Raw genomic sequence first — 14,918 nt, 5'->3', positions numbered from 1 at the left:
GGATCTGGCTTGCTTCCATGTATGTGGACCTATCTGCATTGCCCCCGTGGCATGCCTGGGTTGGCTACCCAGAGGCTATTTAAGCTGTGGGCTGGCTTTCCCCGGGGTCCGAGGATTGTTCAATGTTCCTGAATAAACTGCATTGAAAAAAAAAAAAAAAAGAAGCTTCAAGGGAAAAAAAGACTAACTAACATATAAAATAGATGGCATAGAATAATGTGAATTTTCAATGGAGACTCTAAAAGGAGGAAGGGGAGTGGACTCTTAGAGTTCATAGAACCACCAATGCCAGTACAGGCTACTCTGGCCAACAAAACTTTCTTCACAGTAGGTAGAGAAAAAAATGAAACAAATTAATTAGTATCTGTTTAGAAATCTAGATCTACAGGAAGTATTAGAAAACTCCAAAACCCTGTCATGACAAAAGCTTAGGAGACTATGGACAGAAGGATCAAATCATACACTTTTGACTTCTTAACTCTAATTTTGTTTATAAATTGTGTATAATGCTGTGTAAAGCCATAATATTTTGGTGTAATTGGTGTGTTGTCTGTCAACTCTTTTGATTGTATCACAGTTTATCTCACTGTTGAGGGGAATTTGAATAGGCTTAAGTTTACGTTAGTGTGAACATTTTTTTTTTTAAAAGAAACTCGAGTGGCCTATCACTGTTGAGGTATTTGTTGCATGATTAGAAGTATCTTTCTAGGAGGATAATGTGTGATTAAAGACATACATATGACCAGTGTTTGTGAAATACTGTGAAGTAAGAAAATGAAGATGACATCAGAAGATGGAAAGAACTCTCATGCTCATGTATTTGTAGGATTAACATAGAAAAAAAAATGGTCATCTTATCAAAAACAATTTGCAGATTCAATGCAATTCCCATCAAAATGCCAACATATTCTTTACAAAACTTGAAAAAATATATTCAACTTCCTATGAAAAAACAAAACATTTGGAATAGCTAAAGCCATGTGTACAATAAAACAACTTCTGTGGGTATCTCCATCCCTGATCTCAAGTCGTACTATAGATCAACAGTAATAAAAATGACATGGTATTGACATAGAAACAGAACGGTGGATCAATGATATCAAATTGATGACCCAGGAGTAAACTCACAAGCATCATAGCCACCTGAATTTTGACAAAGAAGCCAAAGGCATACAATGGAAAAAAAAAAAAAAAAAGACAGCATCTTCAACAAATGCTGCTGGTCTAACTTGAAAAATGCAAATAGATTCATACTTATCACCCTGCACAAAAATAAAGTCTAAGTGGATCAAAGACCTCAATATCATTCCAAACACTCTAAATCTGTTAGAAGAAAAAGTGGGGAAGAGCTCCAAATGCCTTGGCAAGGGGGACACTTTCCTGAACAGAACACCAACAGCACAAGCTCTGAGATCAACAATCAATAAATGACACCTCCTGAAACTGAAAAGCTTCTGTAAAGCAAAGATCACTATCAACATAACACATCAACAGCCTACAGCCTATAGATTTGGAAAAGGTCTTCAGCAATTCTACATGTGAGAGAGGGCTAATAACCAGACTATACAAAGAAATCAAGGAATTAAACATCAACAAAATAAATATTCCATTAAAAAATGAGGCTATAGCTGGGATACAAAGTGAATAACCTGTAATTAATAAAAAATATATAAATGTATAAAAAAAGATGAGGTACAGAGTTAAGCAGAGAATTCTCAACAGAGGAATACTGAATGGCAAAGAAATACTTAATGATACACTCCATTTCAGAGACAGTCCCTGTTCCCCTTACTAGGAGATCCCACTTGGATACTGAGCTGCCATGGGCTACATCTGAGCAGGGGTTCTAGGTAATGTCCATGAATGGTCCTTGGTTGGAGTATCAGTCTCAGAAAAGACTCCTGTGCCCAGATATTTTGGTACTGTTGCTATCCTTGTAGAGCTCCTGTCTTTTCTAGGTCTTACTATCTCCCCCTTCTTTTCTAAGATTCCTTGCCCTCTACTCAAAGTTTGATTATGAGTCTCAGTACCTGCTTTGATACAGTGCTGTGTAGAGACATTCAAAGGGCCTCTGTGGTAGGCTTCTGTCCTCTTTCCTGTTTTAATCTTCTTCAAGTGTCCATACTATTTGCCCTTCTGCATGAGGATTGATCATCTTATATAGGGTCCTCCTTCTAGTTGACATTCTTTAGGTGTACAGATTTTGGGGAGGACAATGCAGCCAGTTCTGATGAGACTGGATAAGCTAGGGTCAGATAGAAAGGGAGGAGGACCTCCCCTATCCATGGACTTGGAGAGGGGCATAAAAGGAGATAAGGGAGGGAGGGTGAGATTGGGAGGGGAAGAGGGAGAGGGCTACAGATGGGACAAAGTGTATAAATTGTAATTACTATAAAAATAAAAAATTAATTTAAAAACAGAAATGCTCCAAGTCCATTGGTGTCGAGGAAATGCAAATCAAAATGACTCTGAGATTCCATCTCACACCCATCAGAATGGCAAAGAACAAAACATCAAGTGACAACACATGCTGGAGAGGATGTGGAGAAAGGGGAACCCTTCTCTATTGCAGATGGGAATGTAAACTTGTACAACCACTTTCGGGATCAATCTGGAACTTTCTCAGAAAATTAAGAATAGTGCTACCTCAAGACCCAGCTATACCACTCGTGGATATATATCTGAAAGATGCTCAAACATACAACAAGGACATTTGCTCAACTATGTCCATAGCATCTTTATTATTATTATTATTAGTTTCATTTTATTAATTCTGTATCCCAGATGTATCCCGCTCCCTTATTCCCTCCCAATCCCACCCTCCCTTCCTCATCTTCTCCCTGCCCCTTTCCAAGTCTATGGATTGGGGAAGACCTCCTCCCCTTTCATCTGATCCTGTTTTATCAGGTATCTTCAGCACTGTCTGAAAAGTCTTCCTCTGTGGCTTAGCAGGAATGTTCCTCCTTTAGGGGGTGGGGAGGTCAAAGAGCCTGCCATTGAGTTCCTGTCAGAAATAGTCCCTGTTCCCCTTACTGTCGGAAACCAATTGGTTACTGAGCTACCAAGAGCTTTGTCTGAGCAAAGGTTCTAGGTTATATCCATACATGGTCCTTGGTGGAGAAACAGCATCTTTATTTGTAATAGCCAGAATCTGGAAAAAAAATTAGATTCCTCAACCTAAGAATAGATACATAAATAGTGGTACATTTACACAATGGAATATTACTCATCTATTAAAAACAAAAATAATCATGAAATTTGTAGGCAAATGGATGCAAGTAGAAAATATTATCTTGAGTGAGGTATAACAGAAGCAGAGAGACATGCATGGTATATACTCATTTCTAAGTGGATATTGGACACATTTTATAGTATATGCAAACTAAAATCTACAGACCCTAAGAAGCTAAATAAAAAGGAGTATCCTAGGTAAGATGCTTAATTATCATTCAGAAGTGCAAACAGGATAGACACAAGAAGCAGTAGAAGATAGGGAACAAGACTTGAGTCTTATAAAAGAGCCCTGTTTTCAGTGGTATTTATTTAAGTTACTCTCCTTTTAGTTTGATATTGGCTATAGGCTTGTTGTATATTGCCTTTACTATGTTTAAGTAGGTGCCTTGTATTTCTGAGGTCTCCAAAAGTTTTTTTATTAAATTTTATTTTTTTTCATATTAATTACAGTTTATTTACTTTGTATCCCAGCTGTAGACTCCTCTCTCTTTCCCTCCCAATCCCACCTTCCCTTCCTCATCTATTGCCTGTCCCTCTCTAAGTTCACTGATAGGTCCTCCTCCCCTTCCATCTGACACTAGCTTATCAGGTCTCACCTCTCCAAAACTTTAAACATGAACATATAAGGAGATGATCAGGTTTTTTTTTTCCTTCTGTTTGTTCGTGTGATGGATTACATTGATGGATGAGGATTGAACACCTTCCCAGGGTCCTCCTTTCTGCTTCTTTAGGTGTATTGATTTTAGTATGTGTATCCTATAGTATATGTCTAATGATGAAAACCTCTGCACAGCTCAATCTCTGAGTGGGTTCCCTAGTAACCCACTAGGGAAGAGGGATAGGGAAGAAAGAGGGAGGGTGGGATAATAAGGAAATGAGGGAGGAGGTTACAACTGAGAAAAAAAAGTGAAAAATTGTAAGTATTACTACTACTACTTTTAATAGTTTAAAAATAAAAATAAGGTGAAATCTCGGGGTCATTTGATTTGCATCTCCCTCATGGCTAAGGGTGTTGAGCATTTCTTTTTTTAATAATTATTTTTATTTTTATTAATTACAGTTTATTCACTTTTCTCCTTGTACCTCGCTCCTTCATTCCCTACCAATCCCACCCTTCCTCTTCACAACCAATGTCCTTCTCACAGTCCACTTGTTTCTCTGCCTTTCTATATTCCTCTACAGAGAATTCTCTGTTTAGCTCCGTATCACATTTCTTTTAATTGGATTACTTGATTTGTTGCTTTTTAACTTCTTACTTTCTTTATGTATTCTGGATATTTGTCTGGATATCTGCCCTTTGTCAGGTATAGGGTTGGTGAAGATCCTTTCCCATTCTCTAGGCTGTCATTTTGTTCTGATGACAAAAAAAACTTTGCTTTACAAAAGCTTCTAAGTTTCATGAGGTCCCATTTATTGACTGTTGATCTTAGAGCCTATACTGTTGGTGTTCTGCTCAGGAAGGTGTCTCCTGTGCCAATGACTTCTAGCCTCTTCCCCACAAACACACTAAAATCTGTATACTTAAAAAAGTAAACAAGAAGGAGGTCTTGGGGTAAGATGATCAATCCTCACTTAGAAAAACAAATGGGATTGATATTGGAAGTAGGAGAAAACAAGAAACAGGACCGGAGCCTACCACAGAGGGCTTCTGAAAGACTCTACCTAGCAGTGTATCAAAACAGATGCTGAGACTCAACCAACCTTGGGCAGAGTGCAGGGAATCATATGAAAGAAGGGAAAGCTAGTAAGACCTATAGAGGACAGGAGCTCCAAAAGGACCAAATATATCTGGGCACAGGTGTCTTTACTAAGACTGATTCTCCAACCAAGGACCATGCATGGATATAACCTAGAACCCCTGCTCAGATGTAGCCAATGGCAGCTTAGCATCCAAGGGGGACTTTCTCTTACATGACCTCAGTGGTGGACTCTTTGCCTCTCCCTCTCCCCCGAGGGAGGAACAGCCTTTCTAGGCCACAGAGGAAGACATTGCAGCCAGTCCTGATGAGACCTGATAAACTAGGGTTAGATGGAAGGGGAGGAGGTCCTTCTCTATCAGTGGACTAAGAGAGGGGCAGGGAGGAGAAGTAGGAGGGAGGGTGGGATTGGGAGGGAATGTGGGAGGGAGCTACAGCTGGGATATAAAGTAAATAAGCTGTGATTAATATAAAAATGAAAAGTATAAAAAAGAGAAAAAAATAAAAATAAATAAACCAATAAAAGAAATATTTTTAAATTTTTCAAATAATGGAGATTTTTTTTTACTTTCTTGATAATCATTTTTACGTATATAGATTTCATTATGTTTATCATATCTTGTAGGTCTATATAAGCGAGTATATAACATGTTTGTCTTTCTCCTTCTAGAATACTTCACTCAGAATGATCTTTTCCAGATCCCACCATTTGCCTGCAAATTTCATGATTTCCTCCTTTTTGATTGCTGAGTAGTATTCCAATGTGTAAAAATACCACAATTTCTGTATCCATTCCTGCATTCATGGACATCTGGGTTGTTTCCAGGTTCTGGCTATTACAAATAAATAAAGCTGCTGTAAACATGGTTGAGCAAGTATCCCTTTTGTGTACTTGAGCAAACTTTGGGTATATACCTAGCAGTGGTATAGCTGGGTCTTGAGGAAGCACTATTCCTAATTGTCTTAGAAAGTACCAGATAGACTTCCAAAGTGGTTGTACCAGTTTACATTCCCACCAGCAGTGGAGGAGGGTTCCCCTTTCTCCAAAACCTCTCCAGCATGTGTTGTCACTTGAGTTTTTCATCTTGGCCATTCTGATGGGTGTAAGGTGAAATCTCAGGGTCGTTTTGATTTGCATTTCCCTGATGGCTAATGAGGATGAGCATTTCTTATAGTGTTTCTCTGCCATTCGATATTCCTCTGTCGAGAATTCTCTGTTTAGCTCTGTTCCCATTTTTAATTGGATTACTTGGTTTGCTGTTTTTCAGCTTCTTTAGTTCTTTGTATACACTGGATATTAGTCCTCTGTCAGATAAAGGGTTGGTGAAGATTCTTTCCCAATCTGTAGGCAGTCATTTTGTTTTGAGGACGGTGTCCTTTCCTTTATAGAAGCTTTTCAATTTCATGAGGTCCCATTTATTGATTGCTGCTCTTAGAGCCTGTGCTGTTGGTGTTCTGTTCAGGAAGTTGTCTCCTGTGCCAATGAGTTCTAGGCTGTTCCCCACTTTTACTTTCATAGCTGTGTGTATAGATGTTCATTTCGGGGTATGATCTCAAATTGATGCTTATGTTTTGTTCATGTCTTTTACAATAAGAATCCCATAACACAAAGTTAATTAAGTTTATTAGTTACAGTATGCCGACTGATTAAATGTTGACACAAGTATTGTATTTGTTGTTCTGTTGGAGGTTTTTATTTGTTTGTTTGTACTACTCAGTAGCATTTTATATAGTTAGCACAGATTCTTCTGTTTCATGAATTATATATAATCCTTATCTCCTAAAGCACCATTGGCTTTTCATTTTTATTTTACACTTAAATTCTGATCTTTTTAAATGTTAGTGATATGAGCACCATTCACCCTGGAATGAATGAAAAGCTACAATGCCCAGTCAGTTACACAATCATTAAAGTATACAATAAGCACCACAGAATGATCCCGTCTTGTAATATGAAAACAATAAGTGAATTAAATGAATTTTCCGCTTACTATATTTTCAATTTATTATAGATTTATTAACATGGTCACTATCACCAACCAAGAGCATTGGTATTTGCAACTTAGAAATAATGATATGTTTACATTCCCACCAGCAGTGGAGGAGGGTTCCCCTTTCTCCAAGTCTTCTCCAGCATGTGTTGTCACTTGCATTTTTTTAACTTAGCCATTCGAATGGATGTAAGGTGAAATCTCAGGGTTGTTTTGATTTGCATTTCCTTGATGACTACGGATGTTGAACATTTCTTTAAGTGTTTCTCTGCCATCCCATAGTCCTCCATTAAGAATTTTCTGTTTAGCTCTGTACCCCATTTCTTAATTAGATTACTTGATTTTTTGCTTTTTAACTTCTTGAGTTCTTTATTTATTCTGGATATTAGTCTATATATGATATATGTTTGGTGAATAGCCTTTCCCAATCAGAAGGCTGCCGTTTTGTTCTGATGACAATGAGGATGTGGAGAAAGGGGAACTCTCCTCCATTGCTGGTGGGAATGTAAACTTGTATGAAAACTTTGGAAATTAATCTGGTGATTTCTCAGACATTCAGGAATAGTACTCCCACAAGATCCAGCTATACCACTCCTGGGTATATATCCAAACTATGCTCAAGAACACAACAAGGATATTTGCTCAAACATGTTTGTAACAGCTTTATTTGTTATAGCCAGAATCTGGAAACTACCCAGATGTCCATCAACAGAGGAATGGATACTGAAAACATGGTATGTTTACACAATGGAATACTACCCATCAATTAAAAATTGCAGCCAGTCCTGAAGAGACTTGATAAGCTAGGGTCAGATGGATGGGGAGGAGGTCTACCCCTGTTAGAGGACTTGGAAAGGGGCAGGAGAAGATGAGGCAGGGAGGGTGGAATTGGGAGAGAATGAGGGAAGGGACTAAAGCTGAGATACAAAGTAAATAACCTGTTATTAATATAAAAAATAAATTAATTAAAACAAAACAAGAAAATCATGAAATTTGAAGGCAAATGATGGGATCTAGAAAAGATCATCCTGAGTGAGGTATCCCAGAAACAGAAAGACACACATGGTATAAGTGGGTACTAGACATATAATATAGCATAGATATACTGAAATCTGTTCACCAAAGAAAGCAGAGTAAGAAGATGGGCACAGATAAAATGATCAGTCATCACTTAGAAAGGCAAATGGCAGAGACATCAGAAGGAGAAAACAGGAATCAGGACAGGAGCCTACCACAGAGAGCCTGTGAAAGACTCTCCCCAGTCGTGTATCAAAGCAGATGTTGGGGATCATAGCTAAGCTTTTGGCAGCGTGCAGGGAATCTTATGAAAGAAGAGAAGATAGAAAGACATGAAGGGGAAAGGAACTCCACAAGGTAAGCAACAGAATCAAAATAATCTGGGCTCAAGGGTCTTTTCTGGAACTTATACTGCAACCAAGGACCATGCAAGGACATAACCTAGAATCCCTGCACAGATGTAGCCTATAACAGCTCAGTATCCAAGTGCTTTCCCTAGCAAGGGGAAAAGACACTATCTCTGACATGAACTCAGTGGCTGCTCTTTGATCACTTTTCCGTGAAGGGGGAGCAGCCTCATTGCAGCCTGTCCTGATGAGACCTGATAGCTAGAGTCAGTTGGAAGGGGAGGAGGACCTCCCCTCTTAGTGGACTTGGAGAAGGGTATGGGAGGAGATGAGGGAGGGAGTGTGGGATTGGGAGGGAATGAAGGAGGAGCTACAGCTGGGATACAAAGTGAATAAATTATAATTAATATAAAAAGTTAAAATTTAAAAAAGCTAATAAAGTGTGAGCCACATACATACCCTCCTCCCCCATAAAAAGAAATACTGATAAATACTGTAACTGAGTTATACAGAACACATTATTGAATTGTTAAGCAATCAATTGGGTAACTTTCAGAAGCAGAAGATTAAGAATGAAGCAGTTCTCAGAAGCATATTAAAGTTCTGAGATCTGAGATTTTATTAACAGTCTGCTCGCAATAATAAAAACTGGAAAAATATTAAACATAGCACGGAGGAGGGAGAGAAAAAAATCAGATCATGGAATAATATAGACTGAGTAATGCCCTCAAATTTGGTAAGAGGAGTAGGCATACATCCATAGAACAGCAGCTACACAAAATGCCAAGAGCAAATCTCAAGCTCAAAGACTACATAGGCATCTTAGTAATAAATAAACACAGAATTTTCAAGCCTCAGTAGTAATGAAAACAATACAACAACAACAAAACTTAACATTTGGAAGATAATCAACACAGTGTCAAAAATTCAGATCCTTACAAGAATTAATTATGCAGGCAGATTGCAAGTGTATTCATTTGCATTAGAGGAGAATAAAGTTTGAAAGTTTCAGAAGCCCTTGATCATTGGTTTATATGAGCACTACAGTTTAGTGCTTTATTTTCAACAAAGATTAAATGCAAGAGTTTATTTCTAAGGGTAGTCTAATAGGGTTTGCTTCTAGAATAAGAAAAAAAAATAATAAGGAGTATAGAATATACACAAAGATAAGATAATTTGCACACATACACATTGAAATTAACATCAATTGAGCAAGTTGTAATCTCACAATTGTCCTTCTTAGAGCTGCCATGTAAGTAGGTTCCATAGTTATCCAAAATAAATAAAATAAATAATTTTTAAAAACCCATGGGTGTATCTCTATTGAATGGGAATGTGCTGTCATTTCATCCTAGTGAGAATTTTTCATGGTGATTTATTGTAGCAGGTGCAGCTACTATCTGCACATGAATGGATAAAAGCCATCCTCCAATTTACTTATGACCTTTTCATTTCCATTACAAAATGACACCTAATAGACCTACATTCATTCTGCAAGTGGGGAAAGTGCAAACTTAATTTTTTAAAGAAATTAACATTTGATCCAAATAGCCTGTTAAATAGATGCTATTTTAAATGTTCAGGATAATTATTTTATTCTGCTTTTCACTATTCATTTTACTGTGCTTATCATCACTGTTCTTTGATATGGATATGAGTTTTTGGTAGTATCACACAAAAAAGTTTTTGGTAGTATCTATAAAGTAGAACCTGAAATTTTGGCTTATTTACAAAACTGAAGACACACTAGAGATATTTAATAAGAAAACAGGTCCTTATTCATGACAATCTTAGTTAAATGTGAATCTTCTTCAGAACTATGTTATTGTGAGGTATAATCCTGGCATATACATCTCTGACCAAAGTTATTGAATATCTTGATAAACTTTTTCATTTACAAAGAGGTCACTTAAAACTAAGGTGCATTTGTGTCTTTATTTTATCCATATGTATCTTTACAATAGAGTTTAAGACACAAGGTTATGTATAATGCAAAATGAAATCAATGTGTGCCCTTTACTTAATCTTAACCTTCCATTCTGCCTCCCATTCTCCCCTGCCCACTCCCCTCATTTTTCTCCTCTCCTCTCCATGCTCATGGTTTTCCTTCTTCTTCTTCTTCTTCTTCTTCTTCTTCTTCTTCTTCTTCTTCTTCTTCTTCTTCTTCTTCCAGAAACATCACTATGGAGCCAATGATGAAATTATTGCAAAAGAGCACCAGAGCAGGGAACTGTTGCTGGGACAAAGTTGAGTATCAGATTTCAGGAATGCTTGAAAAGGTTGTCAATTTGCAGGTGAACGAAGTCAGATAGTGGCAGCAGGATATAAGTTGAGTATGATAGGATTCTACGAAATAGCACATTCGTTTGTCAGGGCATCTAAACTGAAAGTGCATTATCATTTATTACGTTGCTCCCGTCTTTGGATCCTGATGTAAATTGTAGGTCCAAGGGGCATGAGTTAATGATGGAACAGAGACTATGAGTCTTTAAGAGCATCCATATAGGGAATTAGATACACAAGATGTTGAAACTTAAATATATGAGAATGGTGCAGAATATTGGGAGACTCCAGACATATCCAAACTGAGTGACAGTCTACAAAACAACTGGCAGCACTATCCATCCATGGCTCTTTAATCAAGTCAATACAAATTCTTCAGTTTTAAAATGGCAATGTATCCCATGAAAGTCAGAAGTTAGTTCATTAATTTCCATTTCAAATAGTGGCTGTAATAATAGTTCATTACCACTAACATGAATGTGCTGTTGTATGTTTACATCTGTGAAGAGAGAACAAGAGAAAGAGAGAGAGGGAGAGAGGAGAGAAAGATTGTGTTACTCTAAGTCATCCATCCTTGTGGATTCTTGGACTTTCCATAGACTGATAGGCATAGAGTCATTGTTCTATTATCTGAAACACTGCCTGTAAGCGACTCTAGTAAAAAAAAAAATATATATATATATATATATGTGTGTGTGTGTGTGTGTGTGTGTGTGTGTGTGTGTGTTTGTATGTGTGTGTCCAGTGTTTGTGTGCATGTATATATACATACATATATATTTCAATTATTTTTCTCAATAACACTGTTTAATACAACCTATTACACAATAACCTTTAAAACCAGGCCACAGAGGAAGAGGATTTAGGCAGTACTGATGAGACTTGATAAGCTATGGGCAGATGGCAGAGGACAAGAACTCCCACTTTCAGTGGACTGGGGAGGATGAGGGAGGCAGGGTGAGACTGGGAGGAGTTGAGGGAGTGGGCTTTAAAAAATTAAAAAAAAATAATATAATCATCCATTATTTATTATTTAATTATTTTTGGATCAAATACTGAAAGACTCTCATGAGCCTATCTAGACGGGGAGACCCCGCTTCCCAAGGAACAGCAAGACCAGCCTTTGGATGCAAGCCGCAAGAGGTTTATTTTGATACACGGGTACCCAGGGCGACCAAGCCTATCGGAGGACTTGCACGCCTCTCGGTTGGGGTGACGGGTTTTTATAGGGCTCGGGAGCAGGAGGCGCGGTTACAGAAGTGAGAAGCATAGTTACAGAGGTCTGATTGGGTGGTTTGAACAAAGCCATAGTTAAGTCACGTACCCAGAACAGGGAAGGCGGGAAGGCAGATTGTGAGCCGAGTCACATACCCACCCGGAACCGGGAAGGCGGGAAAGAATGCAGCGAGGTAGCTATCCTCTCAGGGAACTTACTGCTATACCGCGTCTACTCTACATAGTGTTAACAATCGCTGCTTATCTTTTGGTCTCTCAATACAAAACTATATAATCTTTTACCATTTGACATCAAAATACTGTGCATTTAAAGAGTAACAATGAGGACTCCAAGATGGCGGCGAGCAGAGCGCACCGTTTTGGAGAGGCAGAAGACATGAATCTCCGTAATTGGTGAGTGGAGAGTCAATCAAAGCTAGAATTTGGACTGTGGGGCTTTCTAAAGGAGAGGGGCCACCACAGAAGTGTGGAGTGCTAGTAGATTTAGATCGGGCGCGGACTTCTCCAGGAAGGAAATTGGGCACTTCCCTTGTCCAGGCCTCCTGCGGGGAAACCCGCACACAGCACCAGGCAGCTGAGCACAAAACTCACATCCAGGAGATCAAGGCAGCAGAGACAGTGCTCGGGGCCCCTTACAGCAGCGGTCTGCTGTAACCACCCGTTGAACACCCGACCCCTCCTGGGACACTTCCAGCTCGGGGCCCTCTGGTCCCGAGGATCGTCCCCTCCCCCATCCCGCTGACGTGATCCCGCGGCTTAGACCACAGCAGGAAGTGCAGCGGAGCTCACACCCCAAGCGGCCAGAGCGCAATAACCCCAGAAACCTCTGCACAGGAGGCGCGCAGGCCCAATCCCAGAGCTCCAACTACTGAGCCCTAACCACAGAGACTCAGATCCACAATACAATTCTTCCTGGATACCAAAGCCTCAAAGCTCAGTGCCTGGGACCCAAGACGGGCAGAGGAGGCAGGACTCCAGACCCCGCAGCGGCAGCGGAGAGCAGTATCGGCCTGCTGAACGCCACCACTCAGAGGAGAACACACCCAACCTAGAGCCCTCTCACCTAGCTCTTGACCCGCGGGACACACTCCCCACTACCACCACCACCCAGCTCTGCAGGAGTGCACTTACCGCCAAAACTCCACCCCGCCAGAGCGCAAGCCCAATACAGTGCTAGCCACAGAGACTCAGACCCACAGTACAACCCTTCCCAGATCCCAAGCCTGCAAGTGGCAGCACAGACTACACAGGGCGGCCCAGCCAGTGACTGTATGGGCCATCCAACCCCTCAGTGGCAGAAAACCAGCTGAATAGACACCAAAGACCAGCAGACCTGTAGAATCAATACGCGCACGCGTTCTTCAACAGTGCTTGCGATCCCTTAGCGCCTGCAACAACTTCAGTGCCTGCAAAGCACCCCTCTCACACACTGAAGGCCTCTTCATTCACCAACACCCTGTCCCTTAGGACACACCCACAAGCACACGCTCAAACACACGCTACCCGGCATTTGCCCTTCTGCGCCTGCGAACTTTCCTTCTACAGGTATAGCTGAATAACCAACGCACACACTGAAACCACTAGACCTCATTAGACCTTCATTCTCCTGAAGAATTCTCCAGATACCAGAGAAAAACCAGTCTGACCTGCAGAATCCAGGAACAGACAGTGAACACGACAGATAACCAAATGGCCAGAGGTCGGCGAAAGAACACAACCAATGCAAATCAAGATATCATGGCTTCACCGGCAACCTCCAAAATTATTGGACACTCCAAATCAGCAGAAACAGAAAAAGAAAATGATTTTAAAGCTATGATTATCCAGTTATTTGAGGCACATAAAGAGGAAACCAAAAAATCTCTCAGAGAAATAGTCATAGGGATTCAAACAGTTAAAGAGGATACAAAAAAATCCCTTAACGATTTGGCCTCCCAAATAGAAACAAAGACAAATGAGATGAACGAAGAAGCTCTTAAAGAAACACATACAAATATAGCCAAACAATTAGAGGCAGAAGCAGAGGCACTAAAAGAGGAAACAAACAAAAAAATAGAGTCCATCTTGGAGACACAGGAATCCACACACAAACAGATGAAGGAAATGTTGCAAGACATGAAAACAGAATTAGAATCAATAAAGAAAACACAAACTGAGAAAACCCTGGAACTGAAGAACTTAGAGAAAAGAGAAGGAATCTCAAAGGTAAGCATCACTAATAGAATTCAAGAGATGGAAGAGAGAAACTTGGGTGCTGAAGATACACTCACAAAAATTGATACTTCTCTCAAAGCAAAAATAAAATCAGAAAAATCCCAAACACAAACCATCCAAGAAATCAAGGATGCCATGAAAAGGCAAAATATAAGAATAATAGGAATTGAAGAAGAAGAGGAGTCCAGGTTACAAGGTCCAGAAAATATTTTCAAGAAAATCATAGAAGAAAATTTTCCCAACCTAAAGAAAGAGATGTCTACAAACATACAAGAGGCCTACAGAACACCAAATAGACTAGACCAGAGAAGAAACTCCTCACGCCACATCATAGTCAAAACACTTAATCTACAGAACAAAGAAAAGATACTAAAAGCGGCAAGGGAAAAAGGCCAAGTAACATATAAAGGCAAACCTATCAGAATCACACCGGACTTCTCATCAGAAACTATGAAAGCCAGAAGAGCCTGGGGAGAGATCATGCGGGCCCTAAGGGACAACAGGTGCCAACCTAGACTACTTTACCCAGCAAAGCTTTCAATCAACATAGATGGAAAAAATAAAATATTCCACGACAAAACTAAATTTAAGCAATATTTAAACAGCAACCCAGCCCTACAGAAGATACTAGAAGGAAAATTCCAATCCAATGAAAATAAATACACCCAAGAAAACATAGGTTAAAGATAATTTCCAACAAACGTCAAAAGCAAACAAGCAATGATTCACAGTAACATCGCCAACTCCACAATAAAAGGAAATAACATTCAATGGTCATTATTATCTATCAGCATCAATGGACTCAACTCTCCAATAAAAAGACACAGACTAACAGAATGGGTGCGGAAACAGGAACCAACATTTTGCTGCATCCAAGAAACACACCTAAGCAACAAAGA

The sequence above is a fragment of the Meriones unguiculatus genome, chromosome 3 (assembly GCF_030254825.1).
Source record: "Meriones unguiculatus strain TT.TT164.6M chromosome 3, Bangor_MerUng_6.1, whole genome shotgun sequence".
NCBI classification, from domain to species: Eukaryota; Metazoa; Chordata; class Mammalia; order Rodentia; family Muridae; genus Meriones; species Meriones unguiculatus.
Note: the sequence above shows the minus strand (reverse complement) of the source record.